This window comes from Balaenoptera musculus, chromosome 5 (assembly GCF_009873245.2).
Source record: "Balaenoptera musculus isolate JJ_BM4_2016_0621 chromosome 5, mBalMus1.pri.v3, whole genome shotgun sequence".
In the NCBI taxonomy this organism is placed as follows: domain Eukaryota; kingdom Metazoa; phylum Chordata; class Mammalia; order Artiodactyla; family Balaenopteridae; genus Balaenoptera; species Balaenoptera musculus.
In genome coordinates this window covers 129,488,349-129,504,820 of record NC_045789.1, presented here as the reverse complement: position 1 = coordinate 129,504,820, position 16,472 = coordinate 129,488,349, and positions in this window count along the sequence as shown.

Here is a 16,472-nt window from a genome sequence, read left to right as displayed (position 1 = left end):
TTTGTGTGCCTCGGCTAAAGATGCAAATTTCTGGGAAGAGAATTCAGTTGCCCTTAGGTAATGACCGCATCCTTGTCATCAGAGAGAAGTATCTGTGACTAGAAGCCCAGGAAAAGAACATGTCAGAAGAAGTGCTGGTATCAAAAGAAAGGGAAGTCAAAAGTGATATTAGAGGGGCTTCGCTGGTGGCGCAGTGGTTGAGAATCTGCCTGCCAATGCAGGGGACACGGGTTCGAGCCCTGGTCTGGGAAGATCCCACATGCCGCGGAGCAACTAAGCCTGTGAGCCACAATTACTGAGCCTGCGCGTCTGCAGCCTGTGCTCCGCAACAAGAGAGGCCACGATAGTGAGAGGCCCGTGCACCGTGATGTAGAGTGGCCCCCGCTCGCTGCAACTGGAGAAAGCCCTAGCACAGAAACGAAGATCCAACACAGCCATAAATAAATAAATTTATAAAAAAAAAAACAAAAACACAAGAGGAAGTTAAGCAAAATAGAAAATCAACTGAAAATGCAACTAGAAGACAAGTAAGGAAGTTCAAATGTCAGAGAAGAATTATGGGGCTGATATCCAAGGGAAAAAAAGAAGAAATGCTAACCATACCTTTGAGTCAATTTTACCATAGAAGAAAACCAACAATTCCTAAAGAGTCAGATGAAAGGCAGAAAAGCTACAACTTCTGAGACCCTCCTTGGTCTCTAGAAATTAGGATGAGATGTGCAAAGCCTTTCAAAACAAGGCTGTTTAACATACCATGTTTAGCATTAAGACTTTCAAAAGCACCCCAGAATAAAAAGCAGATGTAAAATATATCAATTCTTACAGGACTAGAATCTGATTTCACATCATCTTCATCTTGAAAATGGAATAAAATAATCCAGGATTCCTAGTGTCTTTATTTGCTTGCCAGAGCAAATATGAATTCTCCGAGTTAAGGTAATATCATCATAGAGCTCAAATCTACATTTCTTTCAAATAGAGTGTCCAACATTCAGCCAAAAATAACCAAATAAAATAATGATGTGTCTGAAAAGGAAAAGAAACAATGGAAAACATATAATTAACAGAGTATCCATACAGTGTATCGATTAGAAACAGACTCTTCAATAATTCAAAAGACTGCATTCATAACTTTGACAGAAATGGAAATTATTTTTTAAAAAGCCAAATGGAATTTTAAACATAAAGACTAAAAGTAAAAATAAAAAATTTAATAGATGGGTTTAATTATATATTGATAAGTTGAAAGAGTAAACTGGGAGAAAAGAAAGAAGAAAATATCCAAAAAAAAAAATCAGAGATGTAAAGTTAGAAACAAAGAGAAAAGTGATACAAATATGAGATGATAAATGCATTTAATTTGATTCCCAGGAGGAAAAGAGAGAGTTAGGATTCTTATATAAAGTGATATTTGCTATGTCTTTTTTCAAGTCACAAAAGAAACGCAGTAAATTCTAAGCAAGTTAAATCAAAAAACAAACAAAAAAACTATACCAAGGCACATCAGAGTAAAACTACTGAAAATAAAAATAAAGAGTAAATAATAAAAGCAGCAAGAAAAATAAAGTAATATTATCTTCAAAGGAGCAATACTAAGGCTGAGAGCTGATTCTTAACAAATTGAAAAAAGCAGGTGACGGAATTATATTCTCAAAATGTTGGAAAAAAAAAACCCAGCTGCCAATCTAGAATTCAATAACCAGAGAAAACAACTTTCCAAAGTAGAAGTAAAATAAAATCATTTTCAGACAACAAAAACTAAGAAAAGTATGTCACCAGTAAACCAACACTAAAGGACATACAAGACTATTCTTCAAGCCAAAAGTAATTGTCCAGTTGGAGACAGAGTTACGAACAATAAAAAGTGTAAATATATGGATTAATCTAAGTAACTATATAATTCCATATTTAAAATGTATTATGTGATTTAAAATATATATAATTAACATACAAGAAAAATATAAATTTTAAAGAGAGGTAATAAAGTGTTTTAAATATCCATGCTGCTTCTGGGAAGAGGTAAAGTACTAATTTATATTAAGGTCTACAGATCCAGCATGACTTTGTAAATTCCAGGATAACTGCTAACTGAACAGCAGAAAAGTGAATATTTAACAAGCTAGTAAATAGGGGAAAATGAGTAAAAATGTTGTACTGTTTCCAAATAAGATGCATTAAAAGAAAAGCAAAATAGTAGAACAAAAAAGAAGCAAATAAGATGATAGACTTAAACCCAAATAATTATATTATTACTTCACAATATGAGCTAATGATTCATTTAGAAGATGATTATCAGTCTTAAAAAAACTGAATGAATGTATTTTAAAAATACAAGGATATAGGAAGGGTGAAAGTAAAAAGATGGAAAAAGATATAACATAGAAACTTTTTCCCAAAAAAAGCTGCTAGTGCTGAGTTAATAACATACAAAATAGATTCTAAAGCAAGAAGAAGAATTCTTTATAATGATCAAGGTTAAAATTACTGGGAACATACAATTTTAAATTTCTATGCATCTGATAATATAACCTAGTATAATATGCATATAGTGATATCAAAATACATAAAGCAAAAATTAATTGCAACAAAAAAAGAAGAAAAATCATCTTTATGGGAGGATTTTTTTTATTGTCTTTTTCTCAGTATCTGACTGGACAAGCTGACAAAAAGAAGGACAAGAAGTTCTGACCAATACAATAAACAAAACTGACTTTATTGGCATAAGTGGACACCTTAACAGAAAACCACAGAATGCACACTCTTCAAATATTCACAGGATATTTACTAAACTTCAGTGTAGGCTGGGACATGAATAGAGTAAATTTCAAAAATGATAAAGGGTTAAAGTTATACAGGGTGTATTCTCATAACATAATGTAAATACAAGATAATAAAAAAGAAACTCCCGTGTGTTTGGAAATTCAGCAACATATTTTTCAAAAACCAGTAGATCAAAGAAAACATTACAATTAAAAATAGGAAATATGTTTAACTAAATGATAATGAAAGTGCAATATATCAAAACTTGTGTGATACACTTAAACCCTGCTAAAGGGAATTTATAGATTTGAACGTAATTATTAAACAAGAAGGCTGAAAATCAAGGATCTAAACATCCATCTCAAGAAGTTTGAAAAGGAGCAGCAAGTTATACCCTAAAAAGTAAAGACTGTAAATTTTAAAAATTAAGAGCAGAAGCTTGGGGTTTTGAGCATAAGCCACCCCTTTCTCCCTGTACAGCACTTTACAATAAACACTGCACTTTCCTTCACCACAAAAAAATAAAAATAATTAAGAGCATAAAATAATAGATAATTAGAGTACAATGGAGATCATCAATAGTCAGAGTAGGTTCTTAACTAATAACTGTTATAATTAAAGACCAGTAAAATATATTAGTTCATGGGATGATTGATACAGAAATATTTACAAATGTTACTAATGGAAGAAGGGATATTTTACGGACTCTACCAACTTTAAAAATTCATAACGTAGAAAAACAAACAAATGAAACAAGCTTTATGCCAACATAAAAAAAAAACCTAGATTAAATGAACAGAAAAACAAGAAAAAACTTAACAAAGCAGACACAAGTATAGACAGAAAAACTGAAATGGCCTGTGTCGAGAAAATTGTTTGGATCTGTAATTTAAAATTAATTCATTTCTCTATATCAACAACAGTTAAGTAGAACATAGATTCATAAAAAAATAAAATAAAACTATACACAGAATCAAAACATCTAGGAATAAATCAAATGACTAGGAGTAGATATACCAAAAATTGTATTAGATCTTTATTTATAAAACTGTAAAATGATCGTGAAAATTTACAAAGGGCCTAAGTAAATGTAGGGATGTTCATATGCTTGGGTTGTAAGACTCAGCATTGTAATTTCTAGTTCTCCTCAATGTATTCTACAGATTCAGTGTAACTCCAAATGCAAAATCTTTTTATATTTTGGTAAAAATATGTATGCAATGCAAAGGGTCAAAAAAATAACAAGAGCACTCTTGTAAGGCAGAAGGACTAACAGTAACATTATGAAGACATATTATAAAGTTACAATGATTAAAATAGTATGCTACTGATGCAAGGATAAAGAAATAAGCAACTGGTACTGAAAAGATGATCCAATAATAGACCCATACTTATGGAAACCTTGGATTTATCATAAAGCTGGCACCACAAGGTAGTGTGGAAAGGAAGATCTTTCCCAAAATGTGCTGAGTCAATTGGATATCCATACAGGAATAAAATAAAAATTAAGACATACTTTATGTCACACACAAAAGTTTTGATGGATTGTGAAATGTAAGTAAATAATGCTTCTAAAAATAATATGGAATGTTTTCATGATATGAAGAAAGAAAAAAGTTTCAGCAGAACAAAAAAGTACTAACTTTGGAAGGAAAAACGATAAATTTGAATACATCATACATAATCATTCCTTTTCATCAAAATATACCATTAAGGGTGTGAAAATGGAAGTTACAGCATGGGAGATATTTAACTTGTACAAATGAAAAAGGGTTGACTCCATAATACATAAAGGTTGACTCTCTGAAAAAAATGAAAAAATAAAACTATTCAATGTAATTTTTTTGAAATGCAAATGAATTAATCATCAAATGACCAATAAGTGCATAGAAAACTACTCAATTTCATTAGTAAACAGGGAAATGAAAATTAAAACTGAAATAGCACTACACAGACCCCAATTTTAAGTGTTGGAACAGTAAGTATTCTAATGCACTACTGGAGGGAATACACAGTCTCCGATTTATGATGGTTCAATTAAAATTTTTCTACTTTGCAACAGTGCCAAAGCGACATGCATTCAGTAGAAACTGTACATCGAATTGCAATTTTAATCTTTTCCTGGGCTGGCTATATGCAATACAATACTCTTCTGATGCTGGGCAGTGACAACTCCCAGGCAGTCAAGCAATTATGAGGGTACACAACCGAAACACTTATAACCATTCTATACCCATACGACCATTCCTTTTTTAACTTTCAGTACAGCATTCAATAAATTACACGGGATATTCAACAGTTTGTTTTAAAATAGGCTTTGTGTTAGATAATTTGCCCAACTGTAGGCTAATATAAATGTTCTGATCACATTTAAGGTAGGTGAGGCTAAGTGCTGATGTTCGGTAGTTCAGGTGTATTAAATGCATTTTTGACTTACGATATTTTCAACTTATGATGGGTATATCAGAACGTAACCCTATCACAAGTCAAGGAAGAGCTGTACATTTGTACAAACACTCTGGAAATAATGTGTGGCATTATATACTGTTTGGCATTATATAAATTTGAATATACACATAACCTATCTCACAGCAATTCAGCTCCTTGGTATATACCCAAATAAAATATATGCACATTGGCACAAGGAAAAATGTAGCATTATCATTCCCAGAGCTCACACACAGACACAAAATTTTGATGGTACAATGGATAAATTGCGGTATATTCATTTAACGGACATAATCCTGAAAAATTTTTAAAACTACATCTATACCTAACAATCTGTAACGATGTCACAAGTATTATGTTTAGGAAAAGAAGTCAGACACAAAGAATACATACTGCTTGATTTTAACTTACATATATTTCAAACACAGGTACAGATAAATTATATTATTCGATATAATATAACATAAAGTTATAACAATAGTTACCTATGGGGAGTAGGGATTGTAGTTTGGGGAAGAAGTGCGAGGGGAGCTTGTGCTATTTCTTTCCCTGCGTCATACTGATATGTATGTTCATTTTGTAATAATTGCTGTACATTTATGTCTGTACATTTGGGGGTATGTGCTATATTTCAATTTCTTTAAAATTATAATAAAAATAAAAGGAGACAAACTGTGAGAAAATATGTGACAAAAAGATTAGCTGTGCCAGTCCAATATGTGATGAATAGTATCAAGGGAAAGAGGGAACAAAAAGACGAGAATTAGTAACTATCCTCGCTCAGGAGTAGAAGATCCTAAGAAGATCATAGAGCTGATCTGAGATTTTAATATAGATAGGATGGCTCTAAAACTTGAGCTTTTAATTACTCTGTTTTTGTCTTCTGAAAAAATATTATTCAGGCATTCTTGTTTTTAAATTAACCAACACAAATTGAAAACAACTGAGATAAATGATTAACGCTAAATTTAACAGATGAAGCACGTTAATCATGATTATTTAGGGGATGCCCCATTTTTTTCTCTTATTGGGCTGGCTCTTTTACCTCTCCCTCTCATCCTCACCCATATAATCCACCCCCACCTCCTGCTATATTATTAACTTAATAACCTGTTCATAACCTGGTGTATAATTATGCATATTCCCCCATGCTCTTACAATCATATGCCAATGCATTAGGACATCTGTTTCAAGCCACAGATACAAATAAATGCCTAGAACCAGCTGTGTTTCCAGTCTCCCATTACTCCCTGGATTTTGGTGAGCTCCTTTGGTCTGAATACTCAGGTCTATTTTAATTTATTTATTCATTGCTTGTATTCTATGTTCGTTTTCTTCCTTAAAATTAATCTAACACGCCATGTGCTTCTCCCTCGTTTTATATTGTTAAAGTACACTTAAAGAAATTTCTTCCAACTTGTTTGCCAGGTCACTAATTTAGGCCTCAAAAGACAATTTGATCCTCTAACTATATAAGGCAAATGTTTCATTGTTATTCAGAATTCAGATTTGTTTTCCCTGCTTAACTATACGCATGTGTAAGTGTGTGGATGTGTGGTGAAGCATCGGAATTTCCTTAGTTGTTGTAATTAATTTTTTTCTGTTCAAATTATCAGCCTCCTCCAGCATCTTTACTATGACCGTCATGTGTTCCATGAGTGTTGAATCTTATTTACTCTCTGGCTGCCTCAGCTGTGTTGGCCCATCCTGTTAGTCTCAGAAAATACTAGGCGCAATCCCTCAAGTGAAAAGGAACAGCGTCTCTCCATCAGGGCACCAGTGACACAGAATCAGGCAGGCCACAGTCCCAGCCCCTAGCTAAGATATTTAGAAGATCAAGGACATCCATGGGGCTGACTTTAAACCTTCCCACCACAGACCCCAGAGCTCTGAGGGGGCACATTTTTCTCAGGACCTGCACCCTTGTGATCTTCAAAAGATTCTCGGACAATGGCCTCCAGACAGTTTGCCTCACCCATAGCTGAGAAACGCCACATCGGTTTTCTTGGGCCAACCCCCAGAGAGGCCAAAGGATTAATTCGGACCATTATTTTCCAACAGATTTCAAATCTGGACACGCAGATAGATTAGTGTTGGTAACAGTGGAGAATGAGCTGCAGTGTGGAGTCTAGTTCTGGAACAAAAACCTGTGTGGGATTTTTCCGCACCCAACCGTGGGCAATTACCAAGGCTTCCCCGGCAGGCCTGGGGGAGGGGGGGAGGGGGAGGGGGGACGGGCGCCCTCCCCACACCAGACTTGGAGCACAGCCAAGGCACTGCAGTCTCTGAGGGGAGCAGCAATCGAGGACCCAGTCCCCCCATCTTCTCCCCCCGCAGGAGCTTTGTTCCGGTTTCCCTCAGCAGTGAGACAATCCCCAGGTCTTCACTGATCTTCCTGACTCTCAACCCCTCCTTGTCCCAGTGGAAGATTTCGGGGACCGATGCTTTCTCCTGGTTAGCCTCGTCCTTACGTCACTGCAGTAGGGCATTAAGGGCCTGACTACTTTCATTTTGGCTTGACCACTGGGCAGCACCCGGCAGCTCAGCTCGCGACGCAGCAGATGCTGGGACTTGCCCCGCAGACACCCCTTCAGGACCCTGGCACTGCCCTGACCTTTCAACAGCCTTGGCTTCTCAGAGTTTGCAGGTGAGTGGCTGCCAGAAACTTCCCACAGCCTCAGGAAGCTGCCAAGGCCCGAGGTTACACCCCGTCCACAACCAGCCAGGGCGCGATGACCGGTACAAGGGGGGATGGAAAGCCCCGCCTCCCCCCGCCCACCAGGTTGAACATCGCCCGGCTCGAGCTCCGTGCAAGCCCAGCTGAGGCCTGTGCTTTCGTTCCAAGCGCTTGGCTGTTCGACCCCCCGTTCTGCCCAATCCCCCGACCTTTACTCCTCCGTAAGAGACCCCGGGCCACCTCCCCCAAGACGACAGGCACTCAAAGTGAACCTCGAGGTCTGTTTCCAACCTGGACCTAAAACGAGAGCTGGCTACAGGTCTTCATTTGCCCCAGTCCACTGTTTCTTTACCGTAATCTTGCTTTAACTTTTCTAGGCAAACTACAAACAAAGCAGAAAAACCTAATTATGAGGTTAAGTATAAAGAGTAGATGGTAGGAGAGAGGAAGTTGGGAAAGAGGGGGAAGAAAGAAGGTGTGTTAATCTTCTTACCTTATATAATGGGCATAAAGAGCTACCGAAGGCAGCGGCTGAGCCGGGTCAGAGGGGCGGAGAGAGCAGCGCACGAGCGAGCTCCTGGCTGGGCGGAGGCGAGTGAGCGCAGGTGCTGGGCATGCGCAGCCGGGCTGCTGACGGAGCTGCGGAAGCACCGCCTTCCAGGGCGTCCTGGCCAATCCGGTGCTGTTCCTCAACGCCGCGCCTTTTGGCTCGGAGGGCACCCAGGCTGGCCATATTTAAAAAAAAAAAAAAAAAGAGAGAGAGAGAGATCTAAAATTGAACAATTTAAATATGAACTAGGTATTATATACAAAATCATTCACTTAAATATGAAAATAGTATTATGATTATGTAAGAAAATATCTTAGAGTTTTAAGACATACATAAGTATACAAAGGTGATGTATAATGCCAACAACTTAAAATAATTCAGACTAAAATATATAAATATAGCATGTATAGAAAAATATATTAGCTAAGCCTATATGATGAGGAGTATGAATATATGCATAGCCATTTTGCTCTGGTTTTTGCTTTTTTGTATATGTGAAAGTTTTTATGGTAACAGTAAACAAAAGCATGAATTCATGAAATATTAACTTTCCAGAATATTATTTGATTATAAAAATGACTAAAATTATTATATATAACCTGAAATTAAAGTGAAAGAGGCAACTTGAAGTGAATTCTATGTGTTCTCAATTTTATCCATCATAGAAAGTAGTAACACAAAAATGTTAACTAACACTCGTATTTCAAGAAATGCTAGTATAAAAAAGTGACTGGGGCTTCTTGGTGGCGCAGTGGTTGAGAATCTGCCTGCCAATGCAGGGGACACGGGTTTGGGCCCTGGTCTGGGAAGATCCCACATGCCGCGGAGCAACTGGGCCCGTGAGCCACAACTACTGAGCCTGCGCGTCTGGAGCCTGTGCTCCGCAACAAGAGAGGCCGCAATAGTGAGAGGCCCGCGCACCACGATGAAGAGAGGCCTCCGCTCGCCGCAACTGAAGAAAGCCCTCACACAGAAAAGAAGACCCAGCACAGCCATAAATAAATAAATAAATAAAATTTAAAAAAAAAGTGATATTAGAGCAAACCTCATCTCGTGCTTTTCTCCCTCTTCCACTTTAACTCCCCTTCAGTTTCTATCAGCTTGTTATCAGTCTTTGGTGCCTTCAAACAGTTGCTTATATTTTGTGCAGTTTATGGTTGCTATCTGTGGGAGGATATAATCCTTATACACTACATCCCCATTATTAGAAGTAGAACCACTATGTGCTTTTTCTTATTGGAGGTGCGTTCTGCAATAGTCATGTGCAGTTATGCCCATTAGATCAAGTTCATTTAAGGTAGCTCAAACCTTCCCATATTTCTACTAATATTTTTTCTCTTACTTATATAAATGACTGAGAAACTGTGTTAAAATGCTCTACTGTGACTATAATTTCATTGTAACATGAAAACTTATATTGTGTATTTTGATACTATATTATTATATTCTTTACAAAATGTCCTCATTATCTCTAATAATTATTTTACCCCAAAGACTGTTTTTTCTTATATGAATATGGTTATGCCCGCTCTCTTTTGGCTGGCATTCCCATATTGGACCTTTTTCTCATTGTTTTATTTTTGAACTTCTGTTTTTCTGGACTTTAAATCTATTAATTATAAATAGACTATAGGGAAGTTTTGTTCTTTTATGTTCAAGTCTGTTGTCTTTGGATGACTCATGGAAGATTTTTATCTATTTGTATAAATTAAATTGTGTGTGTGTGTGTGTTAAATCTCTGTTCTTAAGTTATAACTATTTATCCAGCTTGATGAAATTCATTCTCTCTTTTCATCCATTCTTTTTTATTTCTATTATTCCTTTTACTAGTTTGGAAATTACATTTCTATTTCTATCTTTTATTGGTTGCTCTAGAAATTAAATGCATTTTTAAGATTTAACTCTAATTTTAATCAAAACTTGTATCTTCCTCTTGAATTATATGAGAAATAAGTGAACCAACTTTTACAAAATTGTGCAACTTAATTTTCTTTATGTGTTATTTAAGGTACTCAGAGGTAAATTTTTGCCTAAAAAGTGAAGGTTATTTTCCTTCAATTTGAATTATATCCTTTAGAATTTTATTTAGTGAAGTTCTACTGATGCCAAATCTTAAATAGTTATTTCACTTTCATTATTGGAATATATTTTTAATAAGTATAGAATTCCACATTTTTAAAACATGTTGAAGTTATCATTCCATCTGTTGACCTGAAGTAGGTTGTCAGATGTTTATGCAGCAAATATGAGCTTATTCGGGATCATCAGAGAATTGCAGTTCAGGGTCTGAAACCATGGTGATCCACGTGCAAGCCTCCACAGGGCAAGGGAACACTTTTATAAAAGAGAAAAGTAATGTTGAGAGGGCTTCCCACCTTCCCATGGACAGAGTCCATGTCCATGGCTTCTTATTGGCTGAATCCTTGCCAGGAGAGAATAGGGGTCTTTCTTCTTCCTCTTGGACTCTGCTACTGTCACAGCACGTGAGAGATCCTCCTTCTGGTCTCCAGACTCTATTTAATTGAGGTTTCTGTTTACTAAATTTTTTACACATCTTACTGTGATTTCATTTTTTTCTGGTGAGAGATTAGTTGTCAGCCTAATTGTTGCTTCTTTAATCTTTTTATTTTCAGGCAGTTTTTAAGATTTTTCTCTTCTGTTTTCTGCAGTTCACTTTTCTTACCTTATTGAGAATTTGTTGACCTGCTTAAATCTGTTTATATTTGTCTTTAATCAGTACTTGAAAAGTATTATCCATTATCTCTTTAGTTACTGCCTTTGTCCTTTAAACTCTATCATCTTCTATTCTCTGTATCTTTTAACTTACCTTCAATACTTTCTTTCATTTTATTTCCCCCTATTGAACTTGGGTTATTTCCTAGTAGTTCTCTGTTATCTTCTAGTCAGCATTTCTTTTTTTAAAATATGCCAGGTTCACTTTTATATTTTCCTACCTGCATCTTCCAGCTTGTATTTGTTCCTTTAAGTATCGTAAGCGTAACTATTCTTTAAGGTCTGTCTGATAATTCTATGATTTAAAGTTATATTCTGTTTGTCTTGTCTGTTGATTTGTTTTCAAATATTCTGTTATCCTTGACAGTATGCTTATCCTTCTCTCTTTCTCCTGTGTAGGTATGTACTTGAGCATACACTCAGGAAAGCAACACGCACACCCACATACACGTACACATTATATTTCATAGGCTTGTGTGAGGCACAGTTCTAAATGATTTCAAAATTAATTAACTTAATTCTCAATACATACCTACAAGTAGTTCTTCTTATATTCACTTTACAGTTGAGGAAACTGAGAATCACAGAGAATAAATGACTTGGCCAAATTCACACAGTTAATTAGTGTAAATGATTTCTAATAATACCTTGAGACCTCCTGTGGAGGTAATTTCCCCCAGAAGCTTTGCTTTTGTAGGCATTACCCATCTCAGACCACTTTAAAACCAGCTCAAAATTTGAGAGTCCCTGGACAACCTAAATTTTATCCCAGTCTACAGGTATTTTCAGGTATTCTGGTTCATTCTTGTTTTATCCTTCAATGGACTCCACTAGCTTTTAATACTCTAGCTTAGCATAAAGAGGTCTCTGGCTAGACTCTCCAATTTAGGTTAGCTATAGGCTTTAATTTCTGTCTCTTTCATCTGAGGATTCCATCAGGACAAAAGTTCACACAGACTGGATGGGAACATTCACCCAATTCTGTGTTAATTGTCCTCCCTGATATCCTTCTTCTCTAACTGTTGCCAGGTGTTCCCCATGACTTTTTTCTTACTTTGACTTTCACTAGATTGATTGAATAATCCCTTTTCACTTCCTTACATACATTCTTGACTTAAAGTAGATCAATATCACTAGTTTATTCCCTGTTAACACATAATACCTTATAATGTCTGAATATTGATTCCTTGTCCTACTTTACAGGTGTTTTAGTGCTTTCAAGTATTTGTTTTACTGTATTTTTTTGCTTCTACATAGCAAATGCTTTCTTTAGATTTAACCACCTGTTCATATATATTAATATTTTGTGTCCATTGATCATGCATTCTACTCATCTATTCATCATTGCTTCCAAAGTTTTCTGATGCTTTAAAAATATGACTTTAAAAATTAATTCAGCCTTTTCTTGTCATTACAATGGGAGTATGGATCTTATCCAACTACTCCATCCTTTCCAGAAGCAGAAACAAATCATTATTATTTCACAGTTTCCATTATTTGTATTCTAGAACTTCTATTAGATGCTCCTTGGATTTTTTATTCTATCCTCCATGATTTTTGACTTTTCATATTTTCTACGTTTTTGCCCATATTCTCCTGTAAGCTGCTCTTTACACTAGCCAACAAAGTCTAAAATATTAACTCTCTAGCCCTTTACAAAAAAATGTTTTCTAACTACTGCTCTAGAATGATTTTGTATTTCCTCTGAAAAACCCCCGAAGTATCATTGGCCAGAAAAAGATACATATGTTAATTTTTAATCTGATAGTTCAAGTCCATATAATTCATAAATTTGAAGACAAAGAACACATGATGTATACCCCTAACGTCACACATTCTCAGGGTAGAATATATATATTCATTCCTATCAATTCCTATCAATTGTTCTAATACTGATAGACAAACTTCCACTTCATTACCTGTGTTGGTTAATTTATTTTTGGTCTACCATTTCATTATGGGTGTAGCTATTAATCACCTACTCACTGATGAGTGATAAGGCCTAAATTTGTAAGTTCCTGCGCCCATCTCTCCTGCTACTCAGAAAAGTCAGAGCAATTGGTCATGCTGGTATTAAGTCTCACTTGTGTTTCTGGTAGGGACTGTTGTCTCGTAGTTTGAAGTATACATATATAAGAAAATTTCTGATATTAGCATTTGTTATTGAGATTTTTCAGGTAAACTGACTTGCCATATAGACTAAATCTAATTTTAAAATCCAAGATGTATTTTTTCAGACATAAAACCCAAACTTCATAATAAGCATTAGAAAAGTGTTTCAAGGAAGTGTTTAGTAAATATGGTTATACAATTCATTTGATTATATACCATGAGATAAACACAAATGATGCTTATTTTTAACAAAATGAACTACAAATAATACATTGCACAAATTATCTGATGCAAGAACAGGTACTCCTAATTAGAAAAATGCAACAACTGTATAAGAAAAAGAAAATATGTAATATATAAATTTTTTAAAAGTCCGGGGTATGAGGACTTAATTTGATTGGTTTTTGAAATACTAATTTCCCAACACAGTTTCTCAGCGTGTTTCATTTACACGAGAGAAAACTCTCTAACTATAAGATTCTTAATTTACTCTGGTAATTTCATAAGAAAAATGATTAATTACTTTGAGCAATCAGTTTTAAACAGTCTTTATTTAAACCTTACACACACAGACCAAAAAGAAAAACAAAAAAAAAGAAAGCAAAGGACAAACTTGTGCATAAAACTTAAAGAAAAATCTAGCCTTGAAATGTTTCTTTAGACACAGTAAAAATCTTCCTATTGTTGCTGACTAATAATTCTATTTTTAAGTTCAACTGATTCAACATAGCAATTAATTTTAAGTAAACATACTATTTTAAGAAATGAATGGCATATTTAGAGTGCTGACATTTAGAAAATGCAAGTTTTGTGAAATTTGTAATGTGCTTTAAAATCATAAATGTTAAAATAAATGAATGGCAGATTATATTTAATGGAATAAAAACAGAAGAATATTATAAATACTTGAAAGCCCAAGGCAAAGTTCTATTATAAGTACTCCTCTTTCAATCAAGATTACAAATATTCAAATTTAAAATCCTGTTAACTAATAATATGTATTTATCTTAGAGATGGAACCCATGGCTCTAAACCTTGGCTTCATAGTAGAATCACATGGTGAGGTTTTTTTTTTTTTTTTAAAAAATCAATTTTATTTATTTATTTATTTTTGGTTGCATTGGGTCTTCGTTGCTGCGCGTGGGCTTTCTCTAGTTGCGAGCAATATGGTGAGTTTTAAAATTCTTCTTGGTCTCACTTTGGTTCTATGAAAACAGAACTTCAGTTTTTAAGAAGGGATATGGGTAGTTTGAAATGTCTCACATTATTCTAACATGTGGGTGAGATTAAGAACCAATGATCATTGCTAAGCTCTATGGCTATATGCAGCGAGCACCAACTGCAAACACTTAACCTGCCTGAAATATACAGAGAGAAAATATTCACGAGAGTGACATAAACACAAGAGTTCAGACTTGGCAGAATTTATTTTCTTCTCATTTGTTTAGGAATAAATTAAATTGCTGAATTACAGAAAGTTATATGAGAAAACTATCAAAATAAATTTACATAAAATATTTAGTTGTGTTAATTTATACCTTTAAATTTGACTTTCAGGAATAAATGAATCTTTTGATAGCTGCTTTAAAATCTATATTTACAGTGCTTAAAGAAAGGCCAATAACAATTGTATTTTTAAAAATTTCTACTTACATGATAAAATTCTATTTTTCCTTCACTTTGTGTAAAATAATTTTAAGGAAACTTACGGATGATTCAGTAAAATACATTTTAAAATAAAATACAGCAAGTTATACTTTTAGTTATTCACCTTTCAGCCAAATCTGCTTTGGCTCCTTTTGCAAGGGTCACTGGATAGCCTCGATCTATTACCAGTAACTTCTTAGCATGACTGAAAAAATTTGGTTTTTTTATATCTTTCTTTTTTTATTTTTTATCTTCTTATTTAAAAGATTTTCCTTGGACTTCCCTGGTGGCACAGTGGTTAAGAATCTGCCTGCCAATGCAGGGGACACGGGTTCGAGCCGTGGTCCGGGAAGATACCACATGCCGGGAAGCAACACGAGAAGCCACTGCAATGAGAAGCCCGAAGACTGAAACGAAAAGCAGCCCCCGCTCTCCGTAACTAGAGAAAGCCCGTGCGCAGCAATGAAGACCCAATGCAGTGAAAAATAAAAAACTAAATTGATAAAAAAATTTAAAAAATAAAAGATCTTTTATCTTTTGCTTCCAATTTTTAACATTTTCATCTAAAATGAGACTAATAATATCCCTGATTTCTAAGTGAAGCTTTCATTGTCCTCCTATTTTGTAAATAAAAACACGCAGTACTATATAGTTTTAAAATGCCAAAGTGCCTTTCTAATAATTCTACAGAAAACAGCATTGATAATAAACAAAATAAACTGTGGCAGCTCTTGGAAATAATAAAAGATGACCTCAGCAGACCAGAAAAATTATTAATTTTGGAGTAGATAAAGCATATTGTGCCCAATTGCCAGGGAAACTAATCACTTTCCGTTACTGAACTTAGGTCACAAAGCCTATTGCCTGCTAATCAGCAAGTGGACATGTTTTTCTTGAGAGCGGCCCAGAAATTTTACAATATCAGAGGAGAAATCATTGGCACCAAGCACATTTTTCATTACTAAGAAAGGAAAAACTTGAATAACATTAGTCTAAAAATTTCAACATTATTCGATTTAACAGACAATGGCCATATTTGTTGAAATTCAGGTTTAACATTCTAGAAATTAGTTAATAAGTAAATTGAGAAATATGTTACTACAGATTCCAAGGGGACGGCAAGAAAAAGGAGGAAGTAATACATTTGAAGGAAAATGAAAAAAAATTAACTATACAAAAGAGAAATTCCTTAAAAAAGTCAACATTCTCTAGGCTTTTTAACTATAACTTCTTTAATAATTATAACTATGTACACTAGTTTTACAATTATAACTAATTTATTAGTCTGCTATGGTTGCCATAATAAAAAAGTTCAAAAAAACCTCAGAAAACTGGGAAAGCTTAAGCAACAGAAATTTATTTTCACACAGTTCTGGAAGCTGGAGGTTCAAGATCAAGGTGTCAGCAGGGTCAGTGTCTGGCTTGCAGATAGCCTCCTGATGCTGTGTACTCACATGGCCTTTCTTCTGTGCTTTCTAGGAGAGATAAAGATCTCTGGTATCTCTTCCTTTTCTTAAAAAGACGCTGGTCCATGCCACTCTCTCA